Source organism: Pongo pygmaeus, chromosome 17, assembly GCF_028885625.2.
Source record: "Pongo pygmaeus isolate AG05252 chromosome 17, NHGRI_mPonPyg2-v2.0_pri, whole genome shotgun sequence".
In the NCBI taxonomy this organism is placed as follows: domain Eukaryota; kingdom Metazoa; phylum Chordata; class Mammalia; order Primates; family Hominidae; genus Pongo; species Pongo pygmaeus.
The window spans coordinates 45,645,448-45,657,325 of record NC_072390.2 but is presented as its reverse complement, the minus strand read 5'-3'; positions in this window follow the sequence as shown (position 1 = coordinate 45,657,325).

Sequence of the window (11,878 nt, the reverse complement as noted above, 5' to 3'; positions counted from 1 at the left end):
GGATTACAGGCGTGAGCCACCGCGCCCGGCCTTTTCTTCCTTTTTAAGACAGGATTTCACTCTGTCACCCAGACTGGAGTGCAGTGGGGCTATCTTGGCTCACTGCAACCTCCACCTCTCCAGCTCAAGTGATCTTCCCACCTCAGCCTCCCGAGTGGCGGGGACTACAGGAGTGTGCCACCATACTTGGCTAATTTTTGTATTTTTTTGTAGAGATGGGGTTTCGCCATGTTGCTCAGGCTGGTCCTGTACTCCTGAGCTCAAGCAATCCACCCACTTTAGCCTCCCCAAATGCTGAAATTTTAGGTGTGAGCCACCACGCCCAGCCACTCATTTACTTTTCACATAGGAATTTACAGCTGACTCTATGACCAAAATAACTGTTGAAATATTTGAAAATAAGAACTTAGTGTTTTGATTAAACCCTGAATAAATGCCCAATAAGAATTAATGGAAGCTACATTTTTAAAAGTAATAGGATGAAGATCTCTGTAGTTGCTTGGTGTCCATGAATAACATAATAAGACAGAGACCACAGCACCTTTACTTGGGCCATGTTAATGATCAAATGGCAACTGTTGCCTCATGGGTATAACACAAAATCACAGGCTAAGTTTGATGTATAGGGGGTACATTTCATGTAGGATTTTATAAACACCAGTATACCAAGACTTTCCTTTCTCCTCCTAATTGTGTCCCTGCTCATCACTTCATTGTGCAACATAATTAAAAGACCAAGAAAAGATATTTCTGATCATGTTACTTTTTTATATCCCTATTAGGCCAGAGCCCAAAACCTTGGTTCCCAAGGACATTTATTAGTCATAGTAGACAACTAGAGTGTTCTCTCCTTAATGCTCTTCTGTTCTCCTGGAGGCAGCACAGACCTTCCTCTAAGAATCCATCCTCCTTTCCTTTTAACCTCATATTTTTAGAGGGAGATCTTAATCATAATAATCTCATCGAGCCACAGGGGTATACTCATGACTCAAGAATGGCTGCACAAAGTTTTCTTGAGATTAATTAAGATGGCCATTAAAAAGAAAAAAGCTTCACTTCTCTGCTGATGAAGGCACAACTTAATCTGCTGTAGAAGATAGTGAAGGTGAATAGAGGGACAGAAAGAGGGCCAGATAAGTCCCTGACAGTGTTGGTGTCCCTTCCACAGCGTCCATTGAGCCTCCTGTCTGCTCTCTGCAATTCTTTGTTTCTGTAAATCAGTAAGTTTTTCTTTTTGGTTGCAGTTAGTTTAGACTGAGTTTCTGTAACTTGGAACCAAAAGTTTTAAATCAACAAAGATTCAAGATGACGTGGTTTCACATATTCTTTATGGAAAATCCACATTATTTGCCTTTCTTACATAGTGGACATGTTAGGAAGAGGAGGGTGGCAGAAGCAATTTTATCTGGCTATTCTCTGGATAAATAAGAAGCGAAGACAACAGCAACAAATACCTTTTAGAAAATGTAGGATTAAGTCAAGAGAAGGGCAATAGGGAAGAGAGTAAATCTCAATAGTTATTACTATATTTTGCATTTGTGGTTTTGTACAAATATAGACACTTGCATACTTCAATTTCTTATGGACTAAATACTGTATTTTAAGTTCAAAATACCAATAATTCTGGAAAAACTTCCTAAATAGTCTATTAGTATATTTCTAAGTTCTAATAATACGTTAGATAAGTTTTTCTTCAATTTAAAAAGATTTTTATCATATTGGTTAATTACAGTATTTTAACAAGTACTTCCAGCTGATTTAAAATGAACAATCCTCTTGCCAGATTCTGTCACTTTCATTCCATGTTATCTATAGTCTTAATTTTGGTTTATATTTGATCTAACCATGTTAAACATTTTCAAACATTCAGACACCAAGAATACCGCAGGATGTCTTATGTTCTGAACAACAATTATAGTTGTTTTTAATGTATCTGTATGTTTTAGTGGTTGATCAGGCTTCATTTGCATTATTTACTATAATTTTTAAGTACATTGTGTTTTTATTAATACCAGTCAAGTTGACGTAGCCTTTTGTAATTTTAGTCTCTGTAGTCAGAAGTTTGAGTCGCAATCTAAGAACCTATGCATTTTAGTGTTTGCGGAATGTCATGTTTTTGACATCATGTGGCGACCTGAATAATATACATTGTATGGCCACAGGTGATGCTGACTATAGTGCCAAGTTTGTATTAATGATAGGCATGGGAAAATCTACAGGAACATGTCTGCATTTCTAGTTACTAAGTACTTATTAGGCACCCACTGTATGCTCAGCATTTGAATAAGAATTGTGGAATAGTCAAAATGAGTATAGGGCACGGTCCCCTTGAATAAACATACATAACACCATCAGAAAACACAAAAACTAAAGTATACTTTTTATTTGTTTTCATTAGAAGTCCAGAAAAGGAAAAAAATAAGCTAGATCTGTTTTCCTGAAAAATATCAGAACTCTACAATACCAGAATGAGGGACATATCTAGGCAGAAAAAAGGCCTGGTACTAGACTAACCATCCATCCGAAATGGAAACTTCCTATAACCAGCGATTAACTCACTCGTATTTGACCTGACCAATGGCAAGAAACTTAGTACCTGGTGAGGCCCCTCATGCTCTCTTAGGTAGTTTAATCAGAAGGTTCTTTTTGTGTTTAATTAAGATTAATCTGCACCAAAAGTTTTAGCCCCATCTGGTAGCTGGGCTTCTACCACCTGCAAACCATAGGATGGTCATGCAACCTGACATCTTGTCAGGAGTAGCCAAGCTTCCATTTTCTGATCTTACATCCTTCCAAAAAAGGAATTCTAGTGTCCTTGAGGCTTCCTGGAATTTCTTGAAAATCGCTGTGTCACTGATGATGCTAGGTTTAAGAAGAATCTTTAACTCTCTTACATTTCTTTGGTGCAACTCATGTTAGAATCTTCTTTCACTGTGATAAAGGGAGAGGGAAAATGAATGGATAGAGATTTGAACTTCTTGAGAGTTTACCACATTCCAGGCACTTTTTGAGGAGTGGGAGTTGGAGACACTCCATGCATCCCTGCATCTAATCCTCATAACAACACTGAGAGGTGAATGTCATTGTCTGTATTCGTTATGAGAAACCTGAGGATAAGTGGAGCATTTCCTCTTCACCCACTGTGGTTATTTTCTTCCTTTTAAAGAAGTCTCTAAGTGTAGAACTATGCTCTTCAGTTAAGGTGATCTTATATATTCTCACCCAGTCCAGAACACTTTTGAGAGTGACAGAGACCAATGTTGTAATTTTGTTCCAACAAAAGGTGTAACTTGAGACTGGGAATACTTGGACCTCTCATCTTCATAACTAAAGGCCCCTGGGTGGTTCTAGCTAGGAGCACTGTAACTTAAGGACATGATCAAGTCACTTCATCCTTTCTTTGTAACTCTCATGGCCCCTGTCTCTATGTATAGTATGAGAAAGTATCATCTTATATCGACTTCCACTCAAGAAATGTTCTCCTTTTCATAAGGGACACATTTCCACCCAAATTCACTTGGGTTCCTGAGAAAATTCCAAACAAAAAAGGCCTTCTGTAACTCTCTCAGGACAATAGTTGAGATGAAGTTCAGTCCTGGACAGTGTCATACATGCCATTCCTAAGGCTGGTTCACTTTCAGCCTCCCGTTCACTCAGGAGTTGAACAAGTCAAGACTATTCTCTAGCCCTTTGCCTTGTCCTCTGGAATTACTGTTTCTACATACCTCAGGAAAAGGTGAAATTAGTGTTTGCAGAATCCCTTTGAGATCTCTGATGAAAGGTGATTTGATGGCATAAATTATTATTGTACAAAACAGACTGTGGGATTGTGTCCTTGGGGTCCTAAACAATGCTCTCAACACCATATGAGGAGATGAGCTTGAAACATCCACTTCCTGGTATCTTCTAATTACTTTCATTATTGTGGATCAGCAAATGTTTTGTCAATCCATAGGGAGAACCACTCTGTGTGATGATTACTTAACAAGGAACTAAAACTTGTTCTGCATGCACAGATAGACTGAATCATATTCTGAGTTGGGATAAGCACTAATAATACAGGTAGAAGCTTGTTCAATTATATGCCTTCTAAGAGCCAACTACCAAACAGAAGAAGACTCTAAGTTTGTCAGCAAATTTATCCAAAATGATTCCAGATTTTATAATGCCAAATGAATACAATCTGTCTAGTTTTACTTTATCATCTTAAAACTTGCAAAGCTTAAAAGGAATTCTAGTTATCTTTTTATGTTAAACTAAAGAACAGGGAAGTTGAAGTTTACTTTACAAAATATAAAAAGGTATGAAATTATAAAATTCATTGTGAAAAAATACTTTTACTATTCAATTTGTCTCTTTTCCTTAATTCCCATCAACTTACAGAATTAGGGCATCATTTTTCTGGCTCCATTATATTTTGAACGATCTGAAGGTTCCTGTTGCTATGATAAGCAGTAGAGTTATAACATATCACTTAACCTAACAACTGATATTATGCAATGAACATTTTCATAATGTGCATTAAAATGTATTTAACCCATAATGCCTACTTCGAAACAAAATACTTGATTATAAGGGTGAATAGTGACATGCTTACAAGAATATTTCTTATATAAATAAAGAAAGATACTTTAGCGCACCTAGATATTTAGCTAGCGAAATATATTAAGAGAGTGGCTTAATGGATTTTTTATTTTGTAAAGTTCTCTGCATATAGATTTATTAGAGTTGAGTTCGTTACCAATCTTTTTGAGGTATAACTTTGGTTTTCCTTAGTAGGAAAAGAGACTGATTTTTGTTTTCCAACCTACTTGTTTGTCACGTCAGAGGAAAAATGGAGCTCTAAGGTAAACAGGCTCATTATTTATGTTTGTGTCTTCGTACCCAGGCCTTTAGAATCTAGGTAAAGAGAATCACTTTGCAATTATTTCATGACTATAAACCACTATCAGAAGATTCACTTGCAGAAAAGTTTGCAAACTTTAGTGAGCATAAATGCTACCTGTGGTGTTTGCTAAACATGCAGTTTCCTTCATCTCTCCCCTTCCCCCATATCCCAGGACAGATTCTTCTGGTCTGGAATGAGATCAGGAATTTCAGGTTTATCAAGCACCTCATGTTTCCCAATGCTTGTAACCACTTGCTGTTCTGAGAAACGCTTGTCCAAATTATCAGGGAGTAGAAAAAGGAAAATGTAAGACAAGTGTAGTAAAGGCAGAAATAGAATGTTTATTGTAACTTGTCAAGGGTGGTAGAAATATATGGGTAGAACCAAAACACTAAAACTCTTTATTTTCTTGCCATTTCACTTCTTTTCTTACCAGCTCCTCCCCCGGACCCACTCTCCACCCAATATGCCCTTCAGGTTAGACCCTATTTATTCTCATCCTTCTAGAGGATAACTATATCACTTTACAATAAGTCCCTTTGCCGGGGTATTTTAACTTTAATAGAGTGCTCTAGAAATATGTTCTCCATCAACTGTTCCTCTTTTTGATAGAGAGGAAGTTTAGTTCAGTGAGTAAAGACAGACTACCAGGATTCAAATTCTGCCTCTATCATTTCTTAGCTACACACCTTTAGACAGTCACTTTATGCCTTAGGTTTGTTATCTTTAAAAAAGAATAATAATAGCATCTATGTCATAGGATTGTTGTGAGAAGCAAATAATTAACATATATGAAACACTTAGAACAGTACGAAGAACACGTTAAATTTGTATAAATGTGACTTCTTATTTGTTGTGTTTAAGCCAATGGACCAGTTATGTGGACCTACCTAAAAACTTGGTGTGACACTTGAGTACGTTTTTTTGTCATGGATTTAGGGCAATAAAGAATATTATTTTCACAAGCTTTAGGAACCATTGGCTTTTCTACCCAAACATAGATAAAAAGACACGTAGGCATAGTAATCAACTGAAAGAAGGCTTGAGAGAACTGTGAAAACAAGAAGTTGGATTTTTGTAAAAAAAAAAAAAGCTGAATCTCTTTTAGACATGTGTAAAATGTCTAAAATATAAAATTTATGATTTATATTATAAAATCATAAAACTCATAAAAAATCATATAAAAATATAAAAAATTTAAAATTTAAAACACAAAAAAATAAAAAAATCATATTAAAAAACATAAAAATCATATAAAATCATATATAAAATCATATACAAATATGATAAAAATATATAAAAATATGATTTCAGAAGATCTTCATTTAACACAATTTAGCAGCTATTCCTAGTAAAATTATTGTTATTTTTTACATCTAGGAAGAGAGTACATTATCTTAACACTAACAAAGTTTTCCCAGCCTAACAGGCAACCTCATCCTTGTATGATTTTTCTGATCAGGGACCCTACAGTTGATTGACAGCCGTAGTGAGGTTGTCTTTGCATTCAGCACCAGAGATTTGCATTAGTAGGGCAATACCATTTTCTAGGAAAATAACTTGCTAAGCCTGTGACATAAGGTAAAGACTTAAGAAGCAAGGCCTGTAGGGAGATAAGGAAGCAAACCACTAACCACTTTATATTAGAAATACCTACTGAATTTAGAGGAGAATAGACAAAAGGGCAGAGCCTAAATAGGAAAGAACAAAAAAAGAGAAAAAATTCAAAATTTAGTGCATGGGCCAGAGCCTGAGAACAACAAAAGTCACTAGGAAATCCCTGGCATGTGGTTGGGCAAATTCTGAGGTTTTAAGAAGTATTTTTAATATTATAAGGCTTTGTTTTGCTGTTTTGACTTTCTAGTCCCTACCATCCACTCTCACCTCTTTAAAAGTCCAGTGAGGCCTGATAGGCCTATATATTTCTGTAAGGCGGTATTTTGGTCAATAAATTGTTAGGACTGTAAAACACTGCACACTGACACACAGGGAAAGAAAGGCCCGGGAATTCCAGGTGGTGAGTTTCAGGAAACCCTGTGACAGGTTCTGGCAAAACTATCAACCTCATGGAAAGCCAGCTACAGGTTGTAATAATTTTGGAATGGATAGGACCAGTTTCTCTTATTCCAGTTTGGTAAATAATATATATTGGGAATATACTACATGTCACACACTAACTGTGTATAGTCTTTTGCATAATTATTTACCTATTATTATTTAAGCCTCACAAGAATCTATTAGATAGGGACAATTATCATGTCCTTATATAGACAAGAAAACCAAGGCCCAGTCTTCTTGATTTACTTGCCTAAGTTTACACAGTTAAGTAGAACCATGATGGCAGAACCAGGATGTAAAGAAAGACCACCAGATCTAGAGCACAGTGTAGCACTCTTAACCACTCTCAGGCCTTGGTTGACCTCAGAGACGGGAGGAGGATGACAGCTTGTGTGATGCGTGACAGCAGCAAAGTCAAGAGTTCAGGGGATGGCTTGAGAGTTGTAACCTAAATGATAGAAGTACAATAGGAGTCCTGAGCTGGGCACGTAGAGCCAGTGATGATGGTAAATGGCAGAGACATCAGTCCCTGGCAATGCCAGAGACAGAACCTTTGCTCACTTCTGGGATTTTGCTGCTCACTGGGGCATGATGTGCGTGAAGACCAGTTCCAGGTACAGCATGCCAGAGTAGAGCAGAAAGTACTTACAGGTGAAACATGAATGTTCTGGGGAAACAGAAAGGAAAGAAAAATGCTTAATTTCACTGTTACTTAACATTATTCTGACAAGTGAAGTAAGACCTAAAACAGAAAAAGAGATAGACGATATAAAAGGATTGGAAAAGGAGTAGAGAAAAATTGTTGTTGTCTGCACATAACATTTTAATCAACACACTACAGGGTATGAAATTCATAGACAATTAGACAATTAATAGACAATTAGAGGGCTGTTTATCAGTGTTTCCCAGAAACCTTTGTGAAAAAGCTTTATAATTTATTTCATAGAAATATTTATATAATATATTTTTGTTTGTATTTACCACTGCTATTACCACCACCGCCACCCTTCATGACTACAGTTCCAATTACAGGATGCAAGTTTAGTCATTCCTAATAAATCCTTTTGCCTTCTTTATAATGTTTTGCATATAACCCTTAAGATATTGTTAAGCATAAGTACAAGGTCTGAATGGATCAAAATGTTGATACTTAGAAACTAAGCAGCACTAGCTAGTATTTCGGTCTCCAAGTGGACCTTTGTCCCAAGCAAGTGTGCTAGGTTTTAGTGGAGAAAGAATAATTTAAAATATGGTTAAAATAGATGAAAAGGAAGAGAAATACATATAAATCAACATATTTTAAAATATAAACATTACCAGATTAAAACACCACCAAGACCCCTGCCCACACACACACAGAGAACATTGTATCCAGGAAGTGCCTTTGTGGGAAATAGAAAGGGAAGTGCTTTCATCTGTAGACACAGCTTCATGTCAGGACACAGAGCTCGGTGTGAGAGGACCATAGCCGAATTTCATCTCTTACTCACCACTCCCCATGTACCTTCCTTATTCAAGGCACAATCCAAATAAATAAATGCAGTAAATTTGCTTAAAGAGATCTTATTGGCAACAACAATAAAATACAATAAAATTAGGAATAACACAAATAAAATGCTTGCAGAATCTATGTGAAGAAAATTGCAAACATTTTCTGATAAATACAAAATAATAAATTGAACGTCATAGCTTGCGCCTGAATTGGATAATTAAATATTTTAAACCCACCAACTATTCATGAAAATATTTATTAACAGACTTAGAAACTACCAAGTAAACTACTATGTTCTGCAGCAGAGGATGGAGGGATTCAAAGTATGTTTCTTAGATCAGAAAACTCATTTATTGACCCTTTATTGACTACGACACAACCCTACAGAATTATATGTCCTCTTTAACCCTTTAAGGTTGTATAAGCAATACTGCTTTCCAGATGGAGAAAGCTTATAGACAATAAGGAAAGGAGGAAGAAAGGTGAAAGGCTGTTTATCACGGTTTAGATGATGAGATGGAACTAATATTAGCAGATGGGTTTAAATGTCATTGTTTGTTTTCACCACTGCTATTACCACCACCAGCACTCTTCATCTCTGATTTCCCAAATCTTCTAATCTTGTTTCTTTCAGGACCCTAACCAACCAGCCTAGCCATTCATCACTATCCCGGAGTTCATAAATATCTGTAATTCGGCCCACTTCTTCCACCATACAAAGTGGCAAACCAGTGTACTGCTCTTGGCTTTACCCATTGGGAGAATTTCCCATTTCCACTATATCAAGGGCTGCCCTTAAGTGGGGCAATAATATGGCAGCAGTCCATTTACAGCTACCTCAACATAGTGAACCAACCCACTAATGAGCCGTGGGAAGGTGTTTTTCCCCCTACTTGTTGATCAGTTGATCAGAATTAATCCCCATGAGGTTATGTATGTTAGTTAAAGAAGAGACCCGAATACAAAAGAAATAGGTGTCATGGGTGTCTGGGTTATCTGACCAGATAACCTTGTGGAACTTCTTGGGCTTAATCCCATATGTATAGTTTCTATCATCTAATAAATTTTTCTTGTTCCACTTGACCCTTTGTCCTGGTGGATTTTATGAGGCCAAATCATGATGAAAGGTCTGAGTTACATTACAGGGTCTTTCCTCAAGGAGACCCAATTTACCCTTCAATCAACGGCCTCTGGGTCTGTAAGCTCCCTGACATCTGGGAACTGGATGAAGAACTGTGATGACTATAAGCCCTCTGCTCACCACTTCTTGATAAGGTCATACCCTGATGGGTGATCATCCATCTCAACCCTCAGAACACCGTAATTTGTTAACCATCACCACAGATACAGATAGGTCCAGACACCTTAATGACTACTGTAGCCTTGATACTCATTATAACAACTATGCCAAACATGTATGGCCCTTGCCATTCTAGAATCTCATTATCCCCATTGTCAGTAGAGAGAGTGGCACTGTCAACTCCAGTCTATAGATGACAACCACTCAGTCTCCTCAAAGATGCAGTGTCCCTGCACGAGGGCACTCTTCATTTCCTTAGTTTAAATATTGCTCTCTAGGCCCTCTCAAGGAACATAATCAGATCGTGGGTTCTACCATGTCACATAATAAATCATTTAAATATTCCCACTTCCCAAACCTTCTTGGAACATCTCAGATCCCCCAACATCTCCAATTCACTTACTGTAGACCATTTCCATGTCTAAATTTTGAGAAACACTCTCATCAGCGTATTAGGACTGGCTCCAAGTGTTCTTGCTATGACATTCAATTTTGAGTTACACTAGAGTGAGCTCATATAAAGAAATTCTCCCTTACCCGGTTTTATATTCTACTCGCTCTAGTCCAACGCCAATTCCCACATGTGATCCAATAATTCCTGCCAGTACAAATGGACTAACACTTGTAATCTCTTTGTGTTTAAGCTAGTTCTCTCCAGTACAGAGATTGCAATCTCCATAAGTCTGGCTTGAGACCTGTGATGGTTAATCTGATGTGTTAACTTGGCTAGGCTATGGTGTCAGCTGTGGTGACAGGTCAAACACCAGTCTAGATGTTACTCTAAAGGTATTTTTTAGATGGTATTAGTCAGTAAACTTTGAGTAAAGAAATTACTCGCCATAATGTAAGTGGGCCTCATCCGATGAGTTCAAGGCCTTAAGGACAAAGACTGCGCTTCCCTTAATAAGTAGAAGGAATTCTCATATAAATTCTGCCTGAGTTTCTGGCATGCTGCCCTGGGGAATTCAGATTCAAGAGTACAACAACAACTACAAGGCTATAACATCAACTCTTACTGAATTTTCAGCCTCACCAGTTTGCACAAATGAAGGAGCCAATTCCTTGGTCTCTCTCTCTCTCTCTCTCTCTCTTTCAGCTGCTCATTTCCAAAAAGAAGCATTTCATCATAAAAGTCTGTTTTCCAGGGTATTTCCCATTTTCTTAGTCTAGGTTCTCCCACAAGCAGAGCTTGAGACAAGGTAGAGCCTTGCATGTAGGTTTATTTGGGAAGCAGTCCCAGAAAGCAGGAGGAAAGGGCAGAGGAAAGAAACATGTGAGAAGGAAAAGACAACACACAGCTGTGTTGCTCAGTTGGTCACCACTACAGTGACTGATGCTTAACTCCATGTGAACTTCTGAGGAGTCTTAGGAAATGTCTCCCAGATCTCTCTGGCCAGAAGATAAAAAGAAGAATCATATATCCATATTCAAAATAGTGCTCTGTGTTGCACGTACATAGGCACCAAATGGACTTACTGCTCACATGATGAACCTTGACACTTGTTACCGAAAACTATTTGAAGCATAATATATAGTAAACTCAAATGTTCTGTTCTCTGACCATGGCTAATCTTGTGTAATTCAGTCATCTCGCTCTTTTACTTTAATTGCTTTCTAACTCTTAATCTTTTATTCCTACATTTTATCCTATCCTATCCTGGCTGGCATCAGGCAGGTTCAAATCCTATCTTACCCCTCCCTGACTCTCTGATCTTGGGGAAGTTTAACTCTCTAGGTCTGTTTTCTTGTCTATAAAATGGGATAATAACAGCACCAACTTTATGGGGTTGTTATGAGCATGATTTGAGATAATGCATGTAAAACATTTAACAGTGGATCTGATGCATAGAAACAAGTCAATAAATGATTGCTATTACAATTACAATAGCGATTATGATAATGATGATGGTATTTGTCAGATCTAGTGCTACAGTCCATAACATCATCTACTCTCTTACCTTTTGACCCTTGGGTTTGTATTGAACCTGACTAGTAAACTTCAAAACAGAATTTATCATCTCTTCCCTTCAATGGGACTGAAATTGGACATAATTACCATAAAAGAGAAGACTAGGGCTTATGTCCATTCATAGTCCCTAGCTTTAGCTAAAGTAACTCTGCTGTTTTCCAAACTGTGTTT